The sequence below is a fragment of the Ctenopharyngodon idella genome, chromosome 4, assembly GCF_019924925.1.
Source record: "Ctenopharyngodon idella isolate HZGC_01 chromosome 4, HZGC01, whole genome shotgun sequence".
NCBI lineage: Eukaryota > Metazoa > Chordata > Actinopteri > Cypriniformes > Xenocyprididae > Ctenopharyngodon > Ctenopharyngodon idella.
Window position 1 is genome coordinate 18,149,362 of NC_067223.1, and position 16,403 is coordinate 18,165,764.

The following is a 16,403-nucleotide window of genomic DNA, read 5'->3' on the forward strand; positions in this document are numbered from 1 at the left end:
AGCACAACTGTTCAACATTGATAATAATAAAAATGTATCTTAGCATCAAATCAGCATATTAGAATGATTTCTGAAGGATCACGTGACACTGAAGACTGGAGTAATGATGCAAAACCATGATGATTTTTTCCCCTACTTGCTCTGGAAAAAGACATGCCATTAATAATAAAAAATGTAAGTGGATTTGTTTGAGATATCTGTTGTTTATTTGCTATAAAGAAAAATATCTGTGATTCCATAATTTTTATTAAATCTGATTAACGCGTTCAGATTTTATCATATCTGAAGTTAGGATAGGTCATAATACCTCTGACTAACAGTAGAGGACAGTCTGTTTAAGTGTCTAATACTTCTCGAATTCTACCTCTTGACCTCCTGACTTCTTTTGTGTGGGCTCATCTACGCCACCTTGTGTGCATTCTCAGCTAGGTCGGCTTTTATCTCTCAACCTGTTTGTTTTTTTGTTTTTGTTTTTAATTATTTAATTAAATTGTTTGATTTCAATTTCTCCTATAGTTATTTTATTTTGTTTATAATTATCATTATTTTCATTCCGTTTGCCTTTTTATTTTTACTATTATTTTATATTACTCAGTCCTCTTGCCTCTTTTACTTTATAAACTTATTTAAATTTAGTTTAAACAAAGTTTAAATTTAAGTTAAGATCCCTTTTGTTCAGCTGTTTGTGTTTTATTTATAGGTTGCACTCCCCCTAGTGCTTGGGAGGTAAAGCAATGGTTGACCTCACCACTGGTTCTCACCTGAGTGTCCTCCATTCACCACCAGGCCTATTAAATTAGACACAATCCAATTCACTTATAAAGGCCCAAAGAGGATTAGACATTCCCTGGGGTGCTTCTCAATATCCCTCCTAGTTTCCTCGCTCCTCCGTCCTCCATCCTATGACCTGGAAACTGATCAAACTCAGCCATCTTGAAGGACATCTCAATTCGCATCACAAGGAGGCGAGGAACGAGGAGTGAGGAAGCTTCCTGAGGAGCTATGAGCGAGGATATACAGGTGTATCCTGTGCGGAAGTTTTTCTTGTCGAGAAACCTGACGCACATATACATTCTCCTCCCCCGTCACATCTGTGAACAATAATTTAAATGTATTCTTTACTTTTGCAGTTTAAATAAACTTTACATCTCACATATTTCAATGGGACATCTTGCATTATTAATATTTATTATGATTTTCTTTTTTTAAATAACCAAACTTTAACAACATGAGGGCAGATCCCTTGAGCGCTGATGATGCTTTGAAGTGATGCTCGAGTGATCAGGAACATTCCAATATACAAATAACATTTCCTTTGATTCCTCCGTACTTGTTTTCTTTCCTTGCATCCTCCCCTCACATCCTACAGGGGTGGAGCTGAGACGTGAGGAAAGGAAATGTGAAATGAAAATAATGTCATTTATTACTCACTCTCATGTCGTTCCACACCCGTAAGACCTTCATTCATCTTCGGAACACAAATTAAGATATTTTTAATGAAATCCGATGGCTCAGTGAGGCCTCTATTGCCAGCAATACCAGCGAACTTCTCAAGATCCAGAAAGGTACTCAAAACATATTTAAAACAGTTCATGTGAGTTCAGTGGTTCTACCTTAATATTATAAAGGGAAGAAAATACTTTTTGTGCACCAAAAAAACTAAATAACGACTTTTCAACAAAATCTAGTGATGGCCGATTTCTAAACACTGCTTCGAATCTTTATGAATCTTTTGTTTCGAATCAGTGATTCGGATCGCATATCAAACTGCTGAAATCACATGACTTTGGCGCTCTGAACATCTGATTCGAATCAAATGATTTGTAAATTTTAAGGTAGAACCACTGTACTCACATGAACTGATTTAAATATGTTACCTTTCTGGATCTTGAGAAGTTCGGTGGCATTGCCGTGTCAAGAATGTCAAGGAAATGCATGCATGCTTCTTATTACAGCATTAAGGTAATCCTGTTTTTTTTTTGTCATTAGGGGAATCATCTTGTCTCAGTAACAAATTTGACTGGTAAATGATAAAGAATGATTCATCCCTTGTATATATTGCATTGCATATTGTATGTTCATGTATGACAGACTGATCAGCAGACATGCTATTTATAACTGGATGTAACTTTTGATACTTTGCGGTAAAAGTGGCTCTCCTATTGATTTTGTCCCATCAGTGTGGCTCTCATGAAAAAAAATAGTGAAGACCGCTGTTCTACATGCAAACTTACCTAGCTACTATATGCAATGTGAGTCTGTTTTCACAAATGTGCGAGTTCAACACAAGACGGTTTACCTGTTTGTGTTTCACTTGAATTACTGGCACTGCAGTTACTCTCTTCTCCTGATACAAGATACACATACACACACACACACACACACACACACACACATTTGTTATGACAGTCCAACTCATTCTCACCTTACAGTTATGAAACACCTGTCACCATACCAAGCAAGCTAAGCTACCGAATTAGGCCTATGAAACGAGTGCATCTTACCTGAGGTCACCTCAGAGACCGTCGCTGAACATCCGAACGTGCAATCTTCCACAGTCGACCCTTTAAAAGAAAAGTAGTGAGATGAATAAGGACAGGAAAAAATTTCGGTAATTGTATCATATTAGCAAAGCAAATAATGCGAACTTACCATTAGCACTTTCCTCATCACTCTCAGGCGAAGAACCATCTTACGGTAACGTCAACCTCGACGGATGAATCAAATACAAATGCTGGGCGGCTGCTAGGGTTGTCCTGCAGAATCCTGTCCATATCCTCAAAAAACCTGAATGTTTTCCTTTCCCTCCCAGAACGATTGTTATGATCGATAATTTTTTTATACTCTGTCTTCAGTGCCTTCAATTTAATTCTGCACTCTTTAGCACTTCTACATACACCTTATGCAGACATTTTTTGAGCTATTTCTTCAAAAACCAATTTATTTCTTTTCATACTGTCCATTTTTTTAGGAATACCTTTGTTGGCCCATACTGCAATCAATATTTTGTCTTCTGGTCGCTCCACAACACACCTCTCTCCACCATCCTGCTAACTCTGAGGTAAAAATTTGCCACCTGACAATACACGCCTATTGGCGCGCTTCCCGTGAAATCATGATTAACAACTAGCTGTTCAGTTTGGTTCTGTACACACCGTGTGGAATTTCTTTAAATGCGGTTGTCACTACCTGTATTTTACTGAACTGTGTGTGTACAGAACGTAATTAAGCACTAAAAGATGAACTGACAACTGAATTTAGCTGCAGTGTACGTGACCTTTCTCCTCCATAAACTTTGTCTTCAATGTTTGCCTTGACAGGAGAATGTATGTAGGATCCAAAAGGCCGACAAAATGTCTGAAACCAACATCCTCCACAATGGTGAAAGGCTGTGAGTCTTGGACAAACATGTACACGAGAGCCTCAATCAATCCCCCCACAAAAGGCACAAAGCAGTTTGTAAAAACAGAATCTCTGTTTTTTGAGCTCCAAACAGTAAACACTTTAATATAGATTCTGTAGGTGTTCTTTTTCATACAAAGCAACAACATTAAATGTTTGTGCTTCTAAAAGTTTTGTAAAAAAAACAGTATAACATATACATTATATATATATATATATATATATTATATATATATATATATAGCACACCTTCAAGGGTCTAGTGGAGCCCATGCCTCGATGGGTCAGGGCTGTTTTGGCAGCAAAAGGGGGACCAAAACAATATTAGGAAGGTGGTCATAATGTTATGCCTGATTGGTGTACAAACGAAATTAGAGGGAGTCAGTAGTGTTATGTTTACATGAGGAAAATAGAAAGTCTCAAAGCCTCATCACATTCAGAATTTCACAATTTTGTGAGTTTGCAAATGATTTTTCAGGTCCCTTTGATATGTGTATCTCTTCTCGCACTGAAGACATTTGAAAGGCTTCTCTCCAGTGTGAAGCCTCATGTGAGTCTGAAGATTTCCTTTAAGTGTGAAACTCTTTCCACAATGAGGGCAGATGAAAGGCTTCTCTCCACTGTGAAGTCTAATGTGAGTGTTTAGGCTTCTTTTATGACTGAAACTCTTTCCACATTGAGGACATATAAAACAATACTCTCCTGAGTGAATCCTCATGTGGCATTGAAGGGTTTCTTTACAACTGAATCTCTTTCCACATTGATTACATATGCAAGGCTTCTCTCCAGTGTGAATGTTCATGTGAGTATTAAGACTTTCTTTTCGTGAAAAGCTCTTCCGACACACATTGCAGGTAAAAGGGTTTTCTCCAGTGTGAATTCTCATGTGGGCATTTAGGTTTCCTTTATGTGTAAAACTCTGTCCACATTGTGTGCAGGTGTAAGGCTTCTCTCCAGTGTGAACTCTCATGTGGGCTTTAAGGTTTTGGTTTTGAGTGAAACTCTTTCCACACTGTTGGCAGGTGTAAGGCTTCTCTCCAGTGTGAACTCTCATGTGGACTTCAAGGTTTTGTTTTGAATTTAAATTCTTTCCACACTGGAAGCATTTAAAGAAACTGTTAGATTCTGTCTTCTGACCGCGTTTTCGTGCAGAAGTCTTTCCAGTCATGAAATCATGATGTTTCTCATACTGATTTTTCTCTTCCATTTCATTCAGTACTTCATTCTCCTCTTTCAGTGCCATCAGGTCTAAATTGAGGAAAATAAGGAAAATAAATAGGATTATAGGTCTGTTATTAAATCTGTGGACAACATAGACCATGAAATTCTCTTGGACAGCATTAGTATGGTTTAGGGTCCATCTTTCTGACCACTATCACTTTGCTTGTTTAAATCAAGAGACATCTCAAACACAAAAAGTATGGGGCGAGACAGGGCTCAGTATTAAGTCCTCTGTTTTTCTCCTTGTATACACTTAACTTAAGAGAGACATTATCATTAGTTTTCACTGTTTTGCCACTGGTGCTTTTATGAATGAAAATGAACGCTTGGGTTTGGGCAATAAAATGATAACACAAAGTCTCCCTGTGGTGAAATCAAGTTTTTAATGTTGTTCATATGTCTATCTGGTGTTTTTAACATGCTTTAAGACAAACCACGTACAAATTCATTTGCAAAATTTCTCTTTAAAACTGCGGTAAACCAAAGACAGTCTCAAACCTGCGGTTTGAAATCGCTGGTGTTTCTGACGTCACAAACTACCTTGAAACCAATCACGTCAACGTGCCGACGGACTTTAGCATATCATTAACTGACCGCACAAGGGAGTCTCAAAAGAAGGTTATCCCGGTATATTTTTCTGTTGATATGAAAAATTGGGTAGATTTAGCAATATAATGGGTGTATGATGCATATTACGATATTATGATGAACTATATGCCTTTCTCCACTGACGTTCTGAGTTGTTCAAAGCGTTTCTAAGGATACTGATTGTTAGAAAGCAGCTGTCTGACTCAGAGATGGCGATCGGGAACATGGTTTGTGTAACATTAGCAACACGTTATTAGCTGTTTGATAACATAGTCAAGCAAAATGCTAATCATATTAATTACCGTTATGTGTCCGACGTTGTAAAAAGCTATCCACCTTATTCCTACGCCCCATGACACTGTGTGTGAATTATGGGTGTAACTTCCGTTAAGCTGTAAACAGTCAGTGAAAGGCTCGCTCTATGAACGCAATAATACGTTTTTTTTTAAAAACTGGGTACAATGAGATAACATTATTCTACTCACCCTTCAACCAACGAACATTAAAAGTACATTTAAAAGTGTAAAAGCATCAACAAGGTACTTTCAATAGGCCATGAAAAAGCGCAATTCTTTCCACAGAAATAATGGACGGGTTAAATATAACTATAGTGATATATATCTGTATTATGTAATTTACGTTGCCTTAATAAAATTTTTTAAAAACTTCAGCATTGTCATTTTTTTTTTCAACATGTCATTTTTACAGATAATAAATTGTATTTACCTGTGAAAACAAACCCGGAAAGCGACGTGAGGCTTTGAGGAGAAAAACGAGATTCTTCGTGCATTCCAGTGAATTATTAATGGGATATATCATAAGTCTTTTTAAATGGAAGTTCCCCAAACCGGAAGTGCAACCCATAATTCGAAATGCAGTAGGCTAGTCAGGAATAAGGTGGATATCATTGTGCAGTATTTACCTCAGTAAGTTGACCGAGTGGATCCCTGAGCTTGTGTGAATGAGTGGAGGCAGGGCTAATTATCATATTCATAGAATCATGTATATTAAATGAGGCAACGGTGTAGAGTTACATTCAAGCCATTTTAAGGCATTAAGATTTTTTTTTTTTTTTTCACAGGAAAAAACATTTAAATATGTAATTTTGGTGATCAAAGATGAGTTTTTAAGGGATAAAATTATTGACTACAGGGGAACTTTAAAAATATTACAAAAATAACTAAAATCAGCCACATCACAGAACACACATACACAGAAATGAAGTGGAAATACTGCAGTAGAACATTCATCTAAATGCCACTCTTGGCAGCATTGAGATGCTCTCTAACAGTATACCACTGGTCACGAATTTCTTCTTTTTCCCTCCATGCGAAGAACAAATCATATAAAGTGATCGAGTCTCTTCAGAACATTGACTAAACTCGATTCAAAGGATTAGTTTTATGATCTCTTTATGAACTTTTTGAAGTGTCAAAGTGGTAGTTGCGTGGACTGTCAGTGGAGAGACAGAAATTTCATTAAAAATATCTTCATTTGTTTTTCAAAGATGAACAAAAGTCTTACGGGTTTGGAACGACTTGAGGGTGAGTAATTTAAGACAGAATTTTCATTTTGGGGTGAACTAAGCCTTTAATGACCAATTCATAAAGACAGTCACTTTCTTTGTTCCTGAATAAATCAGCTGTTTTGAATTAATCGGCTGAATAAATGAATAAATTATTTTTGTGTTCATCTGAATAAAGTCAGTCATATACACCTGGGATGACACATTACACAAAATAATTTGTTTTTTTTAGGCTACTTCCATATTTTTCTTAATTTAATGTGTGACGTCTTAATATTGAATGTCTAAACTGGAAGTAATATCTTTTCAGGTGCATTTAAAGGCAGCATTAGTATTTGTTTGGTCATGTGATCTCAACATGTCTGTTCACATGAGGCGACCTGCTCCATGGCCCTGTTTCCACCTGGTATAGACCCATTATTAACATGCAAATGCAAGAAAAAAAGTCTGAATTGTAAATTAAAAATGTTATAGGCTATGTTTAAAGGTTATTTATGTAAAATATTATAGGTTTAAATATTATTTCATGCTGTAACTGCTATGTATGTATGTCCCCTATGAACTGCATGTGAGAATATTATGTAGACTTATTGCTTACATCAAATTCATGCTTTAACAGTAGACTAATCATTGTCCAGTCTGTGACTTCCAACATAAACATCTCTGTTTAGCTTCAAAGGGTATTTTCAATGACGGTATTTTATAAAAATAAAGTCTATATTTTTTTGCATTCTGATTCTGACATCCAAAATGATTTTGCACATTTTCCTCCACTTGCTACCACTATTTTTCTGCCACCACTATGTGCGCGCAGCTGCAAGTGACGTAACTGTGATGTCTGCTCTGAATTGGTCTATATGTGTTTTGATCGATCGGATCACAAGTGGATGAGAAAGACATACCCGTTTACACCTAGTATTTTAATCTGTCTCTTTTGTCCACGTTCAACCATTTCTATCCTGATTTCTTTAAGGGGAGGGTCTAAGGGCGGGTAAATGTATGGGTTTTTTCAGATCTTTCGATCTAATGGACAAAATCAGCTCACGCAATTTACATATGAACGCGGCCAGAGACGATGGAAAAACATACGGAGAGCATCATCTTTCATTTCTGCTCTGAGAGCCGTAAGACCATGCAGAACGTGGTGAATGCATTTTAGAAATTAGGAATGGTGAGAGAACATTGTGCTTGGTACATTTTTCAACTTCAAATGACAAAGTTTAAATCCTGTCTGGCTAGCATGCTTCCCATAATGTTTCTGCGTTAGGTCAATAGGCGGAGAGTAAGCAGTCTTTTGTGGATGTTCGAACACATTCGACCACATGAGCGTCTACACTAAGAACGCAATCACGTCAAATGTTTTTTCGACTACATCTGGAAGTGGTCGAAAGTGGACAAGCTCAAAATTTTAACACCCCTTTAACACCTGTATTTAGCTTCATCTACTTGTGATCCGATTGACCAAAAAGCATCTTATTACCAAGTGGAAACAGGGCCCATGTCAAATAAAACCGCTTTAATTGAGACACTCATTTGACATTGTTCAAAACTATAATTTCTGTAGGGTTGGACATTTTAAACAGGATCAAATGACAGAGTTCAGCTTTGAGAATGAAACCAACCCGTTTGTTCCTCAGTATCTTCTTGTTTCACTATGATTATTTCTTCAACCTTCATGTCTTCACTCTCCACCTTAATAAGCGCCATCTTTATAACACTGTGTCAGGGGGATCTCAGTTGCTTCACCAGGAGTTTGTCTGTGTGTTCGGACACTTTATCCTGTTTAAGAAAAGAACAATTTACAGAAAGAAAATAATAGAAATAATCTCTGGGAAGGGAGTCAGTCAGAGGGACAGTTAATGGCTCTAATTGTACTGATTAGCCAAAAATTAATTAAATAAAAACTCAAAATCAACACTACAAATTAACAGAAGAACACAAACTACACACATACTTCATATTTACCTATAATTTCTATTAGGTATTTATTGATTTACAGGTTTAATTTAATAAGATTGCACTGAAAACATTTACAATTGCAGTTGATTTGTAAAAGTCATCACACACATTTTTGTTTGTGTTCTCTTTACATTTACACTGTTTTAACCAGCAGGTGTCATCAATGTGCTGTGATCTGAGAGCTTTGAAACTGTGAATCATTTTGCAAACAATTCATTTTACAGAGAATGTGAACGGGATGTCAGCAGTGCAAATCATTGTGTGATTTTAGGACAGCTATAGTAGAGTGCGAGTAGCAGTGAATGTAGACTTTTTATGGCCCCGTGTTTATTTTTCCCCTTCGCTGTATCTCCCCGTGCCTGTGCCATGAGTTATATTTTTTTGTATACGTGAAATAAAGTGATTTCCCTGTGATTAAAATCAGTAGCCGTGGTATGAGAATTATTTTGACAGACGTGTTTGGGCTTTCAACGAGGTTTATTACACCGGTCATATCACCCAGCCCTAAAACTGCTCGATGTTAAATAAAAATATGAATTTTCTGCGAAGCTACTTTGAAACGATGTGCATTGTTGAAAGCATTATACAAAGAAAGAAAGAAAGAAAAAAGAATGAACCAAGTGTTACTTTTATATAATATACACTAAATATATCATTTTAAAATTATAAAGGCACATTTTGGTTAAGTTTTTTACCTTAGTTTCACTTTCACCTGAGTTCCTGTGTTTTTTCCACGCTGGAAAGCTCTCATCACTTGCCAGTGCTCGAATTCGTAAAACGAGACGCACCTTTTCTGTTACTCATGTGTGGATGCGTTTTACTCACAAAAAATAACGTTCATTCATGTTAGATAAAGCAAAATAAATGCATTTGCATCCCTTGTAAAAACTATAAAATATACTTGAACGGCTTAAACGCATCAATTTAAACTGTTAAAAACACAAACCTTTCTTCCGCCGAACAGCAGGCAAAGGAGCGCGGTGCAGCTTTATGGCGTCATATCGACACGCCAAAATAAAAGTCCCATTCAAAAGGTAAAATCTCAGAAGTACATTCACATCAGGGGTCGGAAACTTTTTTCCAATAACAAGCCAAGCATTTTCTAGTGCAACAGAGAAAACTATTATTTTACTATTATAAAATGAACAAGGTTTGTAAATAAAATCAAACCATTGTTAAGGGTAGATTACTCAAAAACACAAAACAAACAAATATGCAACAATAGATAACATGTTGCAGTGTGTTATTATTATTAATACACTGATTCTTGAGATAAGGGACAAAACATGTCCTACACACAAAAGCCCCCTTTATGTTAAAAAATAAATTGTTTAAAATAAAAATAATTAAAAAGTTACATATAAAGGAAATCTGGATACTCAGGACATTCATTACTTTTATTTATAAATAATTTTGTTAGTATTATTTTAAATACATGCTCTATACTTGGAAATATATGTAATTTAAATTGTCCTCAGCATGAGGTCACAATGTTAAATTGCCAGACAAAGTGTTTAAAAATGCAACAAATTCAAAAATATACAAATATGCATCAACTCGGTCAGGATTTTTTAAAATTCTGAATAAATCAGGCAATGTCATGGTCATCTTCATCTCTGAGGAGCACTTACTATGACATCTCACAGCTTTAACAGCTTTAACATGTCAACTCCGTAATAGTTTCCGTAAATAGTTGTGAGATATATCTTGGCATTTTTATGTTTATTAAGGCAGCTACAACTGAGAAAGAAAACAAAAATGCTCCACTGTACAGCACATGGTGTTTTATGGTGCATAATTAAACACCTTTATCTTATTCGTTATAATTCTCAGATTAGGTAATTAAGTCAAATCTGATCTAAATTATAAGCACTTTAAAACACTTACAACCAGACAGAAGACCTAATTAATGCCACATGAGGCAGAGTTTAGTTAAAAAGTTATAAGTTCATTCATTTATTACAATTAACATTTTTAGCAGTATATGTATTTTACAAACACTCTATACAAGTATTAAATTAAGTATGAAAGCACAATAGCACATGCTTCTCCTGCATCGCATACATACTGCAAAAGGAGTATGTGTGAAACAGGTGTAATAATGGAGGAGCTGGTCAGAAAGGTCCAACACCCCACATGTATTTGTTGTAGTCCACCTCACAATGATGTTTGTTTTTTTCCTGCCATCTCCCAGTTTCCTTGTTGTGCACGTTCCTGGTGACAGTGTCACCACCATTAAAGGTTTGGTGCATGGTAGAGCACACTGACACTTCTTGTGTCCATCCACTTCACCCGCCACAAAACCACTGGCATACAAGTCCCTAAAAAGCTTTGGGCTCATGTAGAAATTGTCAACATACAAATGATAACCTCTCCCCAAGAATGATGGATCCATGAGGCTGCTGACAACATCATATGAGAGTTGCCATTGACTTTCATCAATGGCAATTTGCTTCCTAGGCTGCCACAGTGCCTTACATGCATTTTTATAGTGGTGTAAAGAGGATGAGGAGGCTCATACATGCTCTTTTTCCTGTCATTTTAAATGTCATGTTCTGGGTTGCTCATGTGAACAGTTCTGCTTATTGCCATGAATCTGTCTCTGGTCATTACAGAAACAGGAAAGTGTACAGTTAGGTGTGATACCATCCTCCAGTAGTCTCCAACTCTTGGCAGTTTCAGAAGTGTCATGTAAATCATAAGGCCCACATACACCAGGAATGTGTCAGGCTTCAGTTCTTCCCAATCAAACTTCTTTCCTTTAGACTGCTCCTTTTTTTGCATTTACATTGGTGTTGTGACAGACCATCCTGACAGCTGTGTCACTAAAAAACTGTCTGCAAATCCGGTTTTTCATGTTTTTTTTCCATGCATGCAAATATGCACCTACTTTCACCATGTGTTTGTTCAAATTTCAAAACAAACATGTTGATTGGTGGTTCAAACAACAAAACCAAAAATATTGGTTGAGTAGATGACAGTTTGAACCAATCTGGGCAAGGGGTGGGACTAAGCATAAACAATCGTTCCTGTTTGGAAGAGAGGAACAACCCGCATTGGTTTCTTTTGACGAATAAATGCCGATAAATTGATAAATAAAAAAATGCGATAAAGTAACAATGTTGACTACGGAGCCTCTGAATGTCCAACTGAGACAAATGTGATACTTCTGAAAAGCTGAGAATCTATATGAAATTTACAGATTGGATTAGAGGTTCAAAAGTTTATTAAACATTTAAGAACATTATTTATTTTTAGCCGCTGGCAGCTGTATCTGTCTTTAAGGATTTAATGCTAAATACAATGTACTTCACCTTAGTTTTTCATGTGATGTTATGTCAGGGTATATGATCAGCAGATCTTAAACAGATTCTTAAATTTGTAATCCCACAGCTATCTCACACCCCATTCCCACTCTGATCTTCTTTCCGCACAACCACCAACACTTCCTGCTAACCCTCTCTCCCTGCTCCTGCTATTCAACCTGCACCTAGAATCTGTGTAGAGGGAGAATATTAGCTCTTCTGGAAACAGAAGATCTGGAAATCACCAGGCCCAGACAATGCCTCACAAACCTTGTGACCGACTGTCACCTATCTTCACCAAAGTCTTAAACAGATCTCTGGAGGTGTGTGAAGTCCCTTCTCGCTTAAATGCTCCACCATCATCCCTATATGAAAGAAACCCAAGATCACAGGATTGATACAGACATGTTGCTTTAACGTCTTTGGTCATGAAGTCATTTCAGACACTTGACTTGACATTTGATATTCAACAGTGCTTTGATCTGCCTGCATTGACACTATTCTTTAAGAGCTGCTGTGCAGCCAAACAATGTACCAGTTATCAATGTAAAACTGCTTTGACACAATCTACATTGTAAAAAGCGCTATATAAATAAAGGTGACTTGACTTGACTTGACACTGTTGTTGGCCCACCTGAAGGACATTATTGGACCCTTGCTGGAAGACATGCAGTTTGCCAACTGGGCAAACAGGTCCATGGATGATGCAGCCAGCATGGGACTGCACTACAATCTGGATAAAACCGTCCTGCACTAAAATCTGGACAAACCATCCTTATGCAAGGATCTTGCTTGTGGACTTCATTTCAGACTTTAACGCCATCATTCTGAACCTCCACAATTAACCATTCTGAACCTGTCCAAATTAACTGAGCTCTCTGGGCCTATCTCAATCTGTCAGTGGCAGCAGCTAGTGAGGCTGGGATAATTCACATTCAACAACTGCACAGTTGACACTCCGCAAGGATGTGTGCTCTCCCCACTACTCTTCTCCCTCTACACACGTGATTGCACCTCTACAGATCCCTCTGAAAAGCTTGTTAAGTTGCAGATGACACCATAGTCGTCGGCTTCATCCAGAACATTGATGCTTCTACATATTTAAGGGAGGTTAAGCAGCTGGCTGTCTGGTGCAGTCACAACAACCTGGAACTGAACATGCTTAAAACAGAGGAGATTGTAATATATTCTGATAGGAGGTAGGAAAAAGGAATGACAGACACAAACTCTGCATGCTTACAAGTTTACTGAGTCAATGTCAATAAATATATTTTTGAAGCTTTTTGACCCATTAGATCAGAGGTCTCCAAACTCAGTCCTGGAGGGCCGCTGTCCTGCAGAGTTTAGCTCCAACCAGCTCTAACACACCTGCTTGAAAGTTTCTTGTATGCCTAGTGAGATGTTGATTAGCTGGTTTAGGTGTGTTTAATTGGGGTTGGAGCTAAACTTTGCAGGACAGCAGCCCTTCAGGACGGAGTTTGGAGACCTCTGATATATACTATGCTTTACCATTACATTTACAATAAATTGTAATGCATGTCAATTGATCAAACATGCTACAGTATTCTTACAGTATGATCTATTGGCAGTATACTCTATGTTCTACGCTTAGAATTGACCCCATAGTGGTGGCCGCTGCCGTATACTGACTGACCAGGAGTGGGCAGCAGTATTCAGGTACAGCAGTACAGGTGCTGGTCATATAATTAGAATATCATCCAAAAGTTGATTTATTTCACTAATTCCATTCAAAAAGTGAAACTTGTATATTATATTCATTCATTACACACAGACTGATATATTTCAAATGTTTATTTCTTTTAATCTTGATGATTATAGCTGACAACTAAGGAAAATCCCAAATTCAGTATCTCAGAAAATTAGAATATTACTTAAGACCAATACAAAGAAAGGATTTTTAGAAATCTTGGCCAACTGAAAAGTATGAACATGAAAAGTATGAGCATGTACAGCACTCAATACTTAGTTGGGGCTCCTTTTTCCTGAATTACTGCAGCAATGCGGCGTGGCATGGAGTCGATCAGTCTGTGGCACTGCTCAGGTGTTATAAGAGCCCAGGTTGCTCTGATAGTGGCCTTCAGCTCTTCTGCATTGTTGGGTCTGGCATATCGCATCTTCCTCTTCACAATACCCCATAGATTTTCTATGGGGTTAAGGTCAGGCGAGTTTGCTGGCCAATTAAGAACAGGGATACCATGGTCCTTAAACCAGGTACTGGTAGCTTTGGCACTGTGTGCAGGTGCCAAGTCCTGTTGGAAAATGAAATCTGCATCTCCATAAAGTTGGTCAGCAGCAGGAAGCATGAAGTGCTCTAAAACTTCCTGGTATACGGCTGCGTTGACCTTGGACCTCAGAAAACACAGTGGACCAACACCAGCAGATGACATGGCACCCCAAACCATCACTGACTGTGGAAACTTTACACTGGACCTCAAGCAACGTGGATTGTGTGCCTCTCCTTTCTTCCTCCAGACTCTGGGACCCTTATTTCCAAAGGAAATGCAAAATTTACTTTCATCAGAGAACATAACTTTGGACCACTCAGCAGCAATCCAGTCCTTTTTGTCTTTAGCCCAGGCGAGACGCTTCTGACGCTGTCTGTTGTTTAAGAGTGGCTTGACACAAGGAATGCGACAGCTGAAACCCATGTCTTGCATGTGTCTGTGCGTAGTGGTTCTTGAAGCACTGACTCCAGCTGCAGTCCAGCTGAATCTCCCCCACATTTTTGAACGGGTTTTGTTTCACAATCCTCTCCAGGGTGCGGTTATCCCTATTGCTTGTACACTTTTTTCTACCACATCTTTTCCTTCCCTTCACCTCCCTATTAATGTGCTTGGACACAGAGCTCTGTGAACAGCCAGCCTCTTTTGCAATGACCTTTTGTGTCTTGCCCTCCTTGTGCAAGGTGTCAATGGTCGTCTTTTGGACAACTGTCAAGTCAGCAGTCTTCCCCATGGTTGTGTAGCCTACAGAACTAGACTGAGAGACCATTTAAAGGCCTTTGCAGGTGTTTTGAGCTAATTAGCTGGTGTCTTCAATATTGAACCTTTTCACAATATTCTAATTTTCTGAGATACTGAATTTGGGATTTTCCTTAGTTGTCAGTTATAATCATCAAAATTAAAAGAAATAAACATTTGAAATATATCAGTCTGTGTGTAATGAATGAATATAATATACAAGTTTCACTGTTTGAATGGAATTAGTGAAATAAATCAACTTTTTGATGATATTCTAATTATATGACCAGCACCTGTATATACTGTATTACTGTTACTATTTGATGCATACCCTACTTCACTTGTATATTGGAACTACACTGTAAAAACAACTAACCGAAATATATTTTAGAGGGTGATGGTGCCTAATGCTGATGTAAACCATCACAAGTACATTTTTGTTGATGAAGCGGGCTTTAGGATACGTTTACATTACAATAATGTACTAAAAACGGAAAAGTTTTTTCTTTGTACAGATGTTATTTGAAAACTACAGGTATGTGAAAACTACTGGTAAAACGTCACCGGACCCACTCACCGAATTATATGTACACTAGATTTAATTACATCACATGGAATCGATCTTACTGAAATGGATAATGTACCTCAAAATGATGATATCTCTGATTACTACCTTGTAACGTGTGTACTGCTGATGTTAGCCATATCGCTCTGTGTTATCAACCAGGTAGAACAATTGTCCCATCCATTCACAAATAACCTGCCTGATCTGTTATCATCTGCTTAGTGTACCCATAAACATGAATAAGCTTAATGAAATGACTATAAGTATGGGCACTATCTTCTTTGGTACATTAGAAACTGTTGCACCCATCCAATTAAAATATGGTAGAGAGAAAAGTACTGCACCATGGTACAACAGTATTACCCATGCTCTCAAGAGAGCAACTCATAACCTTGAGCGCAAATGGAAACAAACTCATTTAGAGGTCTAGAATAGTGTGGATTGACAGTATGTCCAGCTATAAAAGGCTTTAAAAGCTACAAGGGCAGAGCATATCCACAAACTCAGAAAATAACCGAAACAATTCAAGGTTTTTATTTAGTACAGTTGCTAGATTAACAAATTAACAGATGTCACCTGAATTGAAAATCGCAACTTTTCATTTTCCGTCAGTCTTAGTACACGATGTAACTACAGAAGAGTCAAGTTTTAAATAGGAAAAATATCGAAACTGTTTGGTCATTTTTGAGCGAGATGCTAACGGTCTAATCAGATTCAATGAACTATGCTAAGCTATGCTAAAAGTGGTACCGCCAGACCCGGAGATCGGCTGAATGGATTCGAAAACGGTAAAACTCAACTGTTTAACTCTAGGGGAGTTGGAAAATGAGCCTATTTTCAAAAAAAGTGGAGTGTTC

General features: G+C 37.6%; 1 protein-coding gene and 1 long non-coding RNA gene across 2 annotated transcripts in view; both read right to left on the reverse strand.

Annotated features, from left to right (window-relative positions):
• Positions 1-16,403, reverse strand: part of LOC127510588 (gastrula zinc finger protein XlCGF8.2DB-like) — a 445,238-nt gene that overhangs the window by 287,278 nt on the left and 141,557 nt on the right. The window lies entirely within an intron of this gene.
• LOC127510722 (uncharacterized) lies at positions 130-3,793 on the reverse strand. Its single transcript, XR_007929722.1, has 4 exons — positions 2,653-3,793; positions 2,505-2,564; positions 2,300-2,347; positions 130-1,377 (listed from the first exon to the last, which is right to left on the reverse strand). It is a non-coding gene; the product is annotated as an uncharacterized LOC127510722 (long non-coding RNA).